This window comes from Culex quinquefasciatus, chromosome 2 (assembly GCF_015732765.1).
Source record: "Culex quinquefasciatus strain JHB chromosome 2, VPISU_Cqui_1.0_pri_paternal, whole genome shotgun sequence".
Classification (NCBI taxonomy): Eukaryota; Metazoa; Arthropoda; class Insecta; order Diptera; family Culicidae; genus Culex; species Culex quinquefasciatus.
The window spans coordinates 14978720-14992998 of NC_051862.1; the positions used below are offsets into that span (position 1 = coordinate 14978720).

The 14279-nt window shown below is 34.4% G+C and overlaps 1 protein-coding gene across 2 annotated transcripts in view; it reads right to left on the reverse strand.

The window, feature by feature from the left end:
* LOC6049834 overlaps positions 1-14279 on the reverse strand; it is a 207920-nt gene that overhangs the window by 160042 nt on the left and 33599 nt on the right. The window lies entirely within an intron of this gene.

Genomic DNA, 14279 nt, shown 5'->3' on the forward strand with positions numbered 1-14279 from the left:
TTATCTGACATCCTAAAACGGAATTTATATTATCGTTTTCAGCTTTTACTTGAGGGTAGCAATGCTTAGTTGACTTTTTCAGTTCTGTTAAAATGTTCAAAATGTTTATGTTTCCAAAATCCAAAAATTCTGAACATTCAGGCTTGATTCACATTGTGTGTGAATGTCAAGGTTGTTAACGATAAAATTATCGAGGCTCGATAACGATAACAATAGTTCTATCGTTATCGTCGGGACGAGGTTCGATAACGATAACGATATTCCCGTAAGCTACTATTTTTAATAAGATTTACAAATAAATTTGTGAATTTATGAAACCAAATTATTTCAGGAATGGGTCCGTAAGTTCAACAATTTTGGAAAAAGAAGACAACAACTTCTTGTTTGCTGTGTACACTCAAAAGAGTATTTTTTTTTTTGAAAAATACAAAAAATTTCATAAAATATCGTTTTTTTAAAGGACTCAAATTTTCATAATTTAAAATATGGGTATCAAACGAAGCGAAATTTGGAATGCTTTTTCACATTATTAAGGTTTTTTTTTTTGTAAAATATAAAAAAATCATAAAATGCCGTATTTTTTCGAAAATACTCAGATTTTCAAAATTTTAAATATGACGCAAAATTGTGTATAAAGCATATACAATCTGAATGTACGCATGAAAATCATAAATATTTGAGTATTTTTGAAAAAAAAACGATAATTTGTGATTTTTTGTATTTTCAAAAGAAAATCTATAATAATTTGAAAAAGCACATACATTTTTTATTTTTGAAAAAAAACTAAATTTTTCACAAATCATCGTTTTTTATTTTGAATGCTTTTTCACATTATACAAGTTATTTTTTTTTTATTAAAAAATAATAAAAATCACAAAATACCATATTTTTTCAAAAATACTCAATTTTTTTTAAATTTTCAATATGACGCAAAATTTTGTATGAAGCATACACGAATTAAATGTAGTTGCCCAAAAAAACTCTAATAAAGTGAAAAATCATTTTGCTTCGATTAAAATTATAAATATTTGATCATTTTTCGAAACTTAAATAATGTGAAAAAGCATTCAATTCACATTATTTAAGTTTTTTTGTAAAATATAAAAACAAATCACAAAATACCGTATTTTTTCGAAAATACACAAATTATCCAAATTTGCAATATGACGCAACATTTTGTATGAAGCATACACAATTTGAATGTATGTATGAAGCATGCAAAATTTCCCTCCCTTATTACTCATAATGCATATTTTGAAAATTTGAGCAATTTCGAAAAAATACGGAATTTTGTGATTTTTTTTATATTTATATTATTATAGCTTAAATAAAGTAAAAAAGCATACAAAATTTCACTTCGTTTGATACCCATATTGCAAATTATAAAAATTTGAGTACTTTCGAAAAAAATCGGTATTTTTCATTAAAATTTTAGTATTTTCCAAAAAAAAATTCTATAATAATTTGAAAAAGCATACAAAATTTTAATTCGTTCGATACCCATAATACAAATTATGGAAATTTTAGTATTTTCGAAAAAATACGGCATTTTGTGAACAATTTTGAGTACATATTTATTAGGATGTAACAAAAATGACATTTTGGCGGGCATTCAAGGGTTTGTTCTGGTGGGCATACTAAGCCCAAATCCAAAATATGAGCTTGTTCGGACGTAACAGGAGCTGGCGATCCGCCCTTCAATTTTAAATGGGATTTAACCCGTAAAAAAGATTTTTTTCATAAATGTCACTTTTTGAGGCATTTTTGCCACTGAAGCGTTAATTTTCAACATCATTGGCGTGTAGGCCAGATTTTTGCGCATCTTTATATTTTTTGAAAAAATGCCCAACTTTGAAGGTCTGTACCGAGCTCCAGGGTGCTCCAAATTTCAATCTTATATATACCGAAAGATGCGCAAGGATCTGGCCTATACGCCAATGATTTTGAAAATAAACGCTTCAGTGGCCAAAATGCCTCAAAAAGTGACATTTATGAAAACATCTTTTTTACGGGTTAAATCCCATTTAAAATTGAAGGGCGGAGCGCCAGCTCCTATAACGTCCAATCAAGCTCATATTTTGGATTTGGGCTTAGTATGCCCACCAGAACAAATCCTTGAATGCCCGCCAAAAAGTCATTTTTGTTAAACTCTAATATTTATACTATGAAACTTACTACATTAAAAAAAATATTCTTAGTTTGCACAATTGCTTTCAGCATTGAAAATTTAACCTGATATGGTTGAATTAATCGAATTTAGATACATTTTCAAATGAGTAATCGTTCATTATTGGCGATAAGATTATCGCCGAAAGAATTATCGAAATAACGATAACGATAACCATTATCGTTATCGTCAGACGATAATATAATCGACGAGAATTTTGTCGATTAACAACCTTGATGGTTGTGTGATTGTGTGAATGTATGATTGTGTGATTGTGTGATTGTGTGGTTATGTGATTGTGAGAATGTGTAAGTGTGATTGTGAGCTGTTAGATTGCATATCAGCAGTTTCCAAATGTTACTTAAAAATTTATCCGAAATCTGTCACCACCATCGAGGTCACTGACTTCCAGAAAACTGATATCTCCTTAAAATCAAAACGTTCCCCGCGCTACCCCAATCAGGGATGGTATTTTCTCGTTTCCTCGCCGATGGCGAGGGCTTTTAAATATCGTCCCTCGCTCAAATCATCAAATTTTCGGCGTTCTCCCAAAACTGCATCAAGAGAGCGAAGCGAAAACGACGCCGATGAAATAGCGAGCAACGAATAAACCGATGCGTAAGACGGAAAAAAATCTCTCACACGGCCAGTCCCCTCGCTCAAAAAGCAAGAGAAAGAGCAATCGTGAAATTCTCTCGCCCGTAAGCGCTGTAGAAATGAGTTCATTTGTGTGCGTGAGCTCCAGTGTACGTATACAGCAATTTCGTGTGCGTGTCTCTCCGGTTGGAACGATAGTTCCATCGGAGCCAGCGATACGGTATTTCTCGTCGGTTCGTTGGGCTTTCGATATTCGCGATAGCAAGCCGACCATCACTCGGCTGCGAAAGAGAAGAGAAATTTTAAGAGACGAGGAACGCACCGAAATATGCATCAATGATAGTGCGATGGTGATGGTTTACCTACCCTGACCCCAATTCCAATCAACTCCGTATCGCCCTGTGTGACCGGTGACCTTTCTCCCCGCTGGTGTAACCTGGGATTTGCTCCTTGGCGATAGCGAAGCCACAAACTCCCCCGTACAAAAGCTGACTGCTGCTGCTGCTGCTGCTTCTGTAGCTACCTTTTGCGGTATCGCACACGGTGCGGTGAACATTGGGTTCTAATTGTTTCTGACAGGGTCTGGGATATCTCGGTCGAGCTCATGCAGAAAATTTCGCTAACTCGAAACCCTGGGCCGGGTTGCCAAGGAGCGGCCAGCCCGTGTGGGTCGGTCTGTCTATCGGTTGGAGATAACCTGCCCTCTATACTCGGTATACTGTATTATCAGGTTGGGTGGAGTTGGTTGGTTGGTTGTTGCAGGAAAGGTGATTCCGGTTTACACATGGTGTGTAACAGTGTAGACAGTCTTCGTTGCGGCAACGAATCGGAACAGAAAACCGCAATGTTGCAGGAAACCCCTGACCTCAAGTTGCATTATGTTGAGATATTGTTGTTACTGTGGAATTTCCAGTGCGCGGTTCTGGAGTAATTTGAAATTTTCGTTTCGAATCAAATTTTATAATATTCATCATATTCTGCACCACCCTATTAAAACATAGTTTCTAGCAGTACCTTCAAGGCTTTTATCATCGCTTTGTACTGTTTACTTCCATGAATTTCTTTACCAGGTATCGACTCCACCCTACCGTACTCAAAGTCCTAGCCAAGAACTTTCCCAATACATCCGGTCCTGGTGTTCTGGGGAACGTACCTGGGAGAAATTCGATTCACCTGGCGGCGGTCATCGCCAAGTTTGACCCAGTTCAACCGAGTGGACAATTTTGCGCCCTGTTCTGTGTTGTGCCATTCTCTCCCACAAATCCTGTCATGGCCACATGTATCAAATTCAATTTCGACACAAAGCCGCCCTCACCAATGAGTTATGGTTACATGATGTCCTCCGGAAGAGCCCAGAATTCTCGAGTGTCCTTCTGGCGAACGTCATCGTTATGTTCGTAATAAAATTTGATGGGCCTCAAAAAAAAAGGAGAAACAAGAGCTAATAACGTTTGCCTGATGCTCGCTTAATGAAAATAAAATAGTTTAATCAAAATAAATATGACCCAGATATGGGAGGGATGAAAGGGCGCGCGACTTGCGGAGGAATGAAATTATAAAAAAGAGGGGAGGCCTCCTCTTTGCGCTGTGATGAATGACGGGGACGACCGCGGAATGACGATGAAGCTTGGGTTTAGGCTGTTTTTTTGCATGTTCGCTGGTGGGGGTTCCGTGGTTGAACTGTAGATGTGACGGCTCGAGGGTTTCAACAGTATCAAACCAGTTACGTACACGGAGAGACTGTGCCCAGAAATTATAGCAATTAAAATTGTTGATTTAACTTTCGTAAATTTTAACAAAAACGTACTTGTTACTGCCAATTTTCAGTTAAAATAACCAAAATTCAGTATTAATATAATAACCTGTTTGTTGAAAATGCTGAAGGCAAAAAGCTAACAGATTTCCCGATATCGAATGAACGTGCTCGACTGTTAGCTTTGGTTTTAGAAAAATCAAAAATTTTGTTGGTTGAATATAATTAACAATTGGTTGAATATTTAAAAGAAGAATTTGGGTTTGTTTACGTCTGTCATTTGAAGTCAGGATTCGAACAAGAGCGGTCGATTTGTTGAGTTTGTGTTGTTAATTGTGACGTGAGAGGATGTGAAAGGTGAAAATCACACTATTTGGCAAATTTTGAAGTGGCAAATCGAAGTGAACACTGTTGCAACTGTGGAGGTGCAATTGGTGAGTAAGTTTGTTGATGATTTCTTTGCAGATGATAAACTATGAAGAGCAAGACGAGGACATTCGCAATGAGGACCTCTGATGCGAGGGGACTTCATGACAATGTTTGAAGGAAAGCGAAGAGCAGTGAAAGGAAGAGGCGGGCGAACTCTTGCACGTAGGGCGTCCAATTTTCCCGGGTTTTGAATTTCCCGGGAAACGGGAAAAATATTTTTGAAATCCCGGGAATTCCCGCGATCCCGGGAAATTTTTGAAGCAGTCATAAAATCTATGTTCTCATAATATTTGATATGTTTTCAAGCTCAATAAAAATAATTGGTGAATTTCTACACTTTAATCTAAACAAGGACGACAGTATTTAAATAACTTAAAAGAAATTATAATTGTTTTTTTTTATTTAAAAAAAACTACAAATTTAAATTTTCAATGTCATTCAAAAGAAATACGTTTTTTGTAAATAAATGTCTTTTATATATTTTAATATATGCCATAACTAGAAAAGCTAGAAAATTTTCTTCGAAAATATCTACAAAAACGAGAAGCGACAACAAACGAGAGCTTTTTTTAAAAAAAAAGGTCCTATAAGCTATTTTCCTTCATATGTTTATAGGACCATTAAAAAACAGTCAATGCAAAATTTTAGATATCTTTTGAATGTCTTATTTTATATAAAACATATTTTAATAATTCTCTTTAAGTTTTTACCGTCAACTAGGGAAAATCAGGACTACAGGCTGAAAAGGTACAGGACATTTAAGAGCAATACATTTAGAAATCGGTGTACTAATTGTTTTTTTCTGTTCCTGTTTTAACCGAAGTTATTCAAAACACGATGCAATTTTTTTTTTCTTAAATAGCTGTCTTATTTCGTTACTTGCCCCAGAATCCGGAGTTTGATGGAAAACAATTTAAGATGATATTTTTTTTTTCAATTTTAATATCATGAATATAAATATGATACCCAGTCTTTCAAAAAACATAAAATAAAATATAAAATATTTAAAGCGCCAGGCATTTTGCGGATCTATGAACTAAATTTTAAACAATTTTCCCTTATCAGTCAAATTAAAGCTGATATATGCCGAATACAAATTTTAATGCTTTAAAATTCGTATCGATTACTATATATTCTACTGTTCATCTATTTCTACAAAAAAAAAATGAATTTTCAGACCAAAATTTGTTTTTTTTCAATTTCGGGAATTCCCGGGACAAATTATGTAAATTCCAGGTTTTGGAAAAATCCCGGGATTTTTGTCCCGGGAATTCCCGGGATGGACGCACTACTTTCACGACAATACTTGCACGGGCAAATTTAACAAAATGTTGGTTAATTTAAGTAAGTAAGGGTTTAGTTTTACACAGCAATTTATCTATTGTGATTTTAATTAGAAAACTGAATCATCAAAAACTTTCGTGCTTACGATTGATACAATTTTAATGAACCATTATTTTTTCAGAATCATGAAAAATAACTAAACCTGAGACCGTTGTAGGTGATGATGACTTATCGAATGATTTTACAGTGATGGTAAGTGAAAACAACACTTAATTTTATACAACATAATTAAAATATAAGCTTAAAACTTGGTGAAAATTTTGCTCGGTCTCTATTTTTAAGGAATTCACAAAAAATTAAACATATTTTTCTAAATATTTTTAACAAAATTTGTAATATACTTTTTTATTATTTTTTTAGATTAATGCACCGTAATTTTTGAAAACATTAATCAAACTTTTCCCATCATTAATTTGTGTGGAATTATTATAAAATTTACTGCAAATTCAATAAAAATATTGCTAACAACAGCTAATTATTGACAACATGTACAAATATTTTGCTGTATTCAAGTAAGACATTAGTTAAAAATATAGCTAGAAATTCGGCCCAGCCTGTATCGTTAGATAATTAAAGAAAATATATAACGACACATACATAAATTATGTCTCATTAAGAAATGTTTTGTTATAAACCGCTAATAATTTGCTGCATGCAAAAATATTTCGGTTTATACAACAAAAAAAAATGAATTTTTTTTAACAGAATATTCCACAATATATCAGCAGAAAACAACACATTTTTAGTTATCTTTCTGAAAAAAAATATTCTAGCTAGATTTTTTTCGGCCATTTAACCATCAAAAATGGCAATTCCAACAAAAATGGCAATTAGTTACTGGTGGTCAGCAATTTTGGGTTAACAAATTCAACATTCGATTGTTGAAAAAAGCTGTGTTAACAATTAACCCATAATTTTAGTTAAATTAGCCAAGATTTTCTTAGATTTGCCCCGGCCGGTCTCTCCGTGTAGATAAGTCAAAAGATTTACCAAAAACATATTATATTCAAATTCAAATCAAATCAAATTTAAATGTTATTTTATTAGAGCATTTTTCCACACACGAAAAAACATTTTTGACCCTGTTTGCAGTGACAACCCCAAAAAACAACAACTACTCGATAGAACCCTTCACCGTCATCCCGCCGCCAAAACGAGACCACGCGATAGACTCATGAATGTTGATGAAGAAACGGTCCTCGTCATTGGGGATGATCACAAACAGAGCACAGAACAGATGGCATGAAAGTGGGACATCGTGACCCAATCTCCCCAAACCCCCCCAAACTCCGCGCTTTTAGCGCGATGAAGTGGAAAAATGAAACTTCTGACACGACGACGGTGGCCAAATAAGGTCGTCCCTCGGAAAGAAACTTGAAACCGCGGCCAGCGGCGATTGCAAATGTAAGGGAATTTTGAGATGTTGGAGGTTTTTTTTGTTTTCGTGTTTTGAGCGCGCCAAGTAAGGTATGAATTATACATTGGACAGCTTGCTAGACAACCTTCAACCTCGCGGGTGGCAGCCAGGACTGACAGCGCACTCAGGCCACTCCAAAAGGAAAACGGGAGATTAATAATTGCTCCAGAGCACGTAGTTGACAAGCTTTCCATCATCCGTGACCATTTGCAGGACGGAGAATACGCTGCTGTGGTGGAAAACTAATATTCTTCCGAAATCCTCGAGGCTCTCTGCGTTTGTTGGACGGAACGACCCCACCCAAGTCTCTCCAGAGAAAAAAATAGTCCTGGACGACGAGCGCTAACTCAACGGCAAAAAGCATCCTGTAACACCAGTTGCATAATTTATTGCTGTAACATTATTATTATAAATGGGAAAAAGCTTATTGAGGACTTATTGTCTTTTTGCCACCGCCATGAGCCGCAAGGGCTTGCGTGCTTCCGGGGCGTTGTCGTCGAGGACGACGACGTTGCCCGGGTGGTTCTCTGGTCGTTCTCCTACGTAGCGTGGCGTGGAGTGTATGGTAAGTGTATGTGGTGGGTACAACATCACCCGGGACGCGCCCCGTTCTTTGAGAGGTACCTTCTGGGTTCGTTTTTTTTTCTTGTTCGGTCAGCGAGTACTTGAAGCAGAATGTGTTGACTGATAAGTCTGACATTGTGTGCATAAAACTGGATAAGAAAAAAGGGTATTTATAAACAAGATTTAGAACAATCAATTAAGAAATACCGAGAGCACGTAGGTTTGTTTAAAATAACATAAACAAAAGCTAAAATAACCCTTTTCAAGGAATCTAGTACATTTCGCCGAAAGATTTTCGCCGAATGGACATTTCGCCGAAGGTCATTTAGCCGAATGGGATTTTTCATCTATGAAAGTTTTCTTAACCAGGCTCATGTTTGAAAATAAATAAATGGTAATATTAAAAAAAATCAAAAACCAAAAGTTTTCTTTAACAAATAGTTTTCAAAAGAATATTATTTTGAAAATAATTAAAAGCTCCCAGAAATCAATAAAATTACATTTTAAATTGTTCAAAAAACTGGTCATGCATAAAAGAATACAAAAAAAACTACAAAAATATAGTTTTGTTGAAAAACCAAATAATTTTCAAACTCCCAGAAATGAATAATATCATTTTTAAAATAGTCAAAAAAAACTAGTAATGGTGAAACGATTTAGAAAACCATAAAAGAATTTGTTTAGGAAACATTTAATTTTCAAAGAACTGGTCATGTTAAAAGAGAATGCAAAAACTCCTTGAAATGAATAAAATTATTTTCAAAATAGTCCAACAAATCAGTCACATTAAAAAAATAGTTTTTTTATAATTTTTCCATTCCATTTTGACATTTTCATTCGGCGAAACGACTTTTTGCGAAATTTCTGGCACTCCTCTATACGTCATCCCCATCTCTTGGGCTTCAATTAAATTAGTGACCAAATTTTCGTTTTAAATAAGGTAATTATACCTCAAAATTTAAAGATTGAGTGAAGAGAAATGCATAGTTTACACCATTTATAAAAATATTGTTCAATATTTGTGCCTCATTCTTTGAAAAAAAAAAAGCTCGCAAAATTAAAAAAACGACAATAAATTCCAATTTCTTTTTATGGTTGAAATTTGGTGAGTACTTTCGTTTTGATCGAAAAAAAAAACATTTGCATCATAAGTACAAATCTTCATACATATTTGGCAATTGTCCATACAAAAATTCTATATTCAAATTGAAGAGTTAAATCCCTTTCTTATGGGTTTTGTATCTTCGGCAAAACTGTAGGTAAAGTAATTTTAATTACAGAAAATGTCATCTTTTGAGATTAAATAAAAGATGGTAAAAACTCATTTGGAAGTTCTTCATTTTTTTAAATCCTAGTTCCAAATACATCTAAAATATTGTCTTAAATTAATTTACAGATTAGAAATCAAATTATAAACCAACAAGAATTCCATTTTTCTTTTCACATGATTTTTTTAAATGACCGAGTCAGATTTTTTTTTAAACAAAAAAATAAGGCAGTTGGAATTATTTTTTGAAGTTTATGTCCCTCGCTTTGGCCAAAATCGAGGGGGGGAATAAACAAATATAATAGGTGAAATTGCAAGCTATGATTTTACCATTTGAATAACAAGTAAGGACATTTTTTTAACGCAAAACGAAAACTTTTTGCTGTATTGTATGTACATTGGAATTTTACCAAAAAAAAAAAACAAATATTTTTCATCGATCACAAACATGATAAATATTATTTTAAGAGCAGGAAATTCCATTTCAAAGCGTTTTGCCTTCCTCACCTCAATGAGGAAAGGCTATAAAATCACTCGAAAAATGAACTTCTTTATTCGACTTCGTAGACCCACCTTCACGTATACCTATCGACTCAGAATCAAATTCTGAACAAATGTCTGTGCGTGTGTCTGGATGTGAGTCCGTGCACCCAAAAATATGCACTCGATTATCTCCGGACTGGCTGAACCGATTTAGACTGTTTTGGTCTCATTCGATCCGTCTGTGGGTCCCACAAGACCCTAGTTAATTTTAAGAAGTTTTGTAAAGTACTTCAAAAGTTATGCTAAAAAAACGATTTTAACAAAAGTCCGGAAGATTGTAAAAAGGGTGGTTTTTGTAAGAAAACCCGTCATGCTATATATTGTTAGAAAGGTATTTGAAAGACCTTTCCAACGCGTCCAAAAGATTGAAGATCTGACAACCCCATCAAAAGTTATGAGCACTTAAGTGTTATTTATACACTTTTTTGAGGCCGGATCTCAAATATTTTGATGAAAAAGTTGTCCGGATCTATTATGCAACCCATCGTTGGATAGGTAATCAAAAGACCTTTCCAACGAGCCCAAAAGATTGAAAATCTGACAACCCTATCAAAAGTAATAAGTACTTTAGTGTTTTCAATGCACTTTTTTTGAGGCCTGATCTCAGATATATTGATAAACATAAGTGTTATTTATACGCTGTGTAGTGTATTCACTTTATGAATGTGAGGAAGGCACCAACCACCTAAAGGTGGATTAAGTAGCGTTTTAGTTAATTAGACGTCTATTTCCATTACAATAATAAACGTAGGAATATTTTTTTTAAGTTTCCAAAGAAACGATTTCAAAATTTATAAAACACCAAATAATTCAGACATTTTATGAGTAAAAATACATGACTCAGATCTGGATCTGGATTAGAGCAATGTTTTACTGTAAAGAATGTATTATATTATACAATTCCAGAGTTTTTGTTAATAGGTGGCGCAACAGGCTTTGACAGGTTGCGCTCGTATTTTAGAGAGTGTTTTTGACACAGAAAGTTAGAATAAAAAAAACATGCAGAAATTATGTTTTTCATGACAAATTACTTTTCTAAAACAAATCATTCTGGTTTGAGCCCTTGAACAAAATGTCAAAGCTTTTTAAGATTTTCCTTTAAATCTTACTTCTCGTGTTTGTTTTACTTCAAACAACTCAATGTTTTCAAAGTTTCAAGTTTTAAAAATATTTTTTGTATTTTTTGAGCACCTCTCAAACAATACAAAGTGGTTTTTCAATGATTTGTTTATGGTTTTTTAATGTCACATAATTTTCAGGTTTATAATTGACTTCGGTTGAAAGCTTTTCCACAGCACATAAACACAATTTAAATTCTACGATAAATTAACAACATTTTACAATCAGTCTTCCATCAAATGGTAATTTCTTTAAAACTAGGTATTAAATGAATTAAAGTAATTCCTTATGCAAAAAACCTATTTAAAATATTTAACGAAACCAATTCGATTTCATCTCATTTGATCATGGTAAACAAAAACGAAAAAAAAATATACTTTTTAATTGAATAACACCAATTATTTTTAAAAAAAGCTAACCAAAATCGAATAGTCTATTTATATAAACTGGACTAAACATTAAATTTGGTTGAACAAAATCATGTTGAATTTCTTCAATTAATTTTTTCAGGGCATTTTCAAAAAATGGTTCTAAAAGTTAAGAAAATGTATACTTCCGCTTGAATTTCGGGAATTTACAAATTTCCCGGGAAACGGAAAAAGTTTTTTCGGGAATGCCCGGGATTTTTCCCGGGATGAGAGATTGGACACTCTAATGAAACACAATAGCTTATAGAACCTTAAAAAAACAAACAAATATGAATAAATAAATAAAAATACGTAAAAATTTATGAATTCATTCGAATGAATGTTGTCTTTATTGAATTAAAAAAGGTATAAAAATTCAAAAATCATAGGGTTCTGTAAATATATCGAAATCAAATTATCACTTTTAACCTTCGGGAAGTCGCGTGTTTTCGCCTTTCTTACAAGTGCCCTTACAAACTGTGTACAATGTACACGTACGCGACCTCCGGTGGGTTAATACGCAACATTGACGGGAAAGCTTGCATCTTTTTTGCAAATTATTTATAAATTTTAAAAACAATTTCGCAAGAGTTTGAAATATTAATGGCTACCTTACAGAAAAAAATCCTTGAGTCTATTATACAATGTCATCCAAAATATTCATCAATTCTTCATTCAAAACTATTAGAATATTATTTTTGTAGAGAAAACAAATTTTATCAATTCTAGAGACATTTGTCGATTTTTTCATTTCTTTCAAAGTTTTCAAGGTCATGAGGCTTATTTGAGTAGACTGATTTCAAGGCCATTCTAAGGAAGGCAGGAATAAACATTAAACAATTTACGCCTTTTGCCTTTCTTATTAAAGGAAGGTATAGGATTTGCTTTTGGCTCCGACTCAAAATCAAGGTTTTTTTTCAAAGAAACTATGAATTCGAAATATTTTTTTTTAATCAAACCATTACCAATATTTGTTTCTTGATTTTTTGAAGATCTCTATTTTTGGATTAAAAAACTATATGGAACAAAATGCAGTGTTGAACCACAGAGTTACTCTGTGGGTGAGCTATTATTCAAATCAACCATTAAATTTTTGTTGATGATTTTTTTACATTATTTACTTCTGTTTGTCTGTGGATCAATTGTTACAAAAATCAGCTCCAGTTGCCGAACATCGTTGTGCTTCCGAGACACGAAAAATGAAACGAGATTTCCTCGTTCGTTCTGGCTACTTTCAGCAGATGCACGCGCCCGCACACGTGGAGCTACCACGTTCTTGTTCAAAGCAGACCGCAAACGGCTTATGAATCATCTCCCGCTCACCCCATTCATACAGACATACTATCACCATTATTGGTTGCGTCCAACCTCGTGGCAAAATTCTTCCATCTTCCAAAAAAAAAACGCCGAGCAGCTTTGGGTGGCGTGCTTTCACCGTTCGGACACGTGTGCTCGAATGTGCGAGCTTTGCTTCTGTTTTGGGGTGGCAAAATTGGCAAACAGAAATCAAAAAAAAAAGAAAAGCTCCCACAGAGAGACAGCAGCGCAAACGAGAATATTACCGCATCAGAAATTAATGTTCCCTTAATAGGACGCTTTTCGGGAAGGGATTACCGACCAGGACGGTGTGTGTGTGTTTTTCGGTTGTTGTGGAGCTTTCCGAAGCTTCAATGGCCAAGCAATTTTTAGCTCCAGCTAATGCGGGCCAATTTCGAAGGCTGAATGGCGCTGCGACGTTCTGCTTTTCTATTCATTGCCAGGCTTAATTGCTGCGAGAAGGAAGCCTTAGATGGTTCTTTTCTTATTAATGGACAGATTTTATAGAAAAGTGTTTATTTTTAACTGGCATTTTAACTTCTATAAAACTAAATGGTTTTCTGGAAATCCCATGACGTTTGCTAGCAATTAAATGTTACGTTGAGGTCCATTACTTGAAAGATCTAACGAGTTTTACCATGATCTCGAAAAAAAAACGAACTGATAATATTCACAACAAATTAAAAGTTACAAAACTTTCAAAGCGCAAACTTTGCTTGTTAAGCCCTTTTGAGTACGTTCAAAGCATGTCAAACCCTTGCACATCAAATACTTGAAACAAGATTGCGAACCCATTAAATTGGACCAGATATAAGTATACACACACGCACACTTCTATTGGTTCTGTTACATTGCAATATAAAGCACTCCTCACATTTGCACTCGAAATGCCACAAACGAGCACAAACTTTCGTGTCCCGCTGAAGGACCAGCTGAACCCGTAGAGCTTTCCAGAGCTTTTCCCGAATAACTACAAGCGAAAATTGGAAATGGGAAATTTGCTCCCCATTCTCAGAAGAAAGCATTTTCAAGCTAAAAGGGCCTAGTGTGAGGGGTGTTCAGAATTGTATTTTTTTGTTAAATCTAAATAAAAAGAAAAATAGTCTGAAAAATCTTACTTAATTTTTTTGTGAAAAGGCATTCAAAAAATAATAAATACGTCAATTAAGCCATATTTTGAGCACCCCTCTCGCGCCTAATGCCCTCGCACAGAGTGACACGACGAATGGAGAAAAAGGGATGAACTTTTTAACAAGTAAAGTTACTCAAGTGCATCCAAATCATCCAGCACCACCGTGGAACCGAAGCGCGTTCGAGCAGGCCACACCAGGGCTAAACTACAGCAGCTAGAAGGA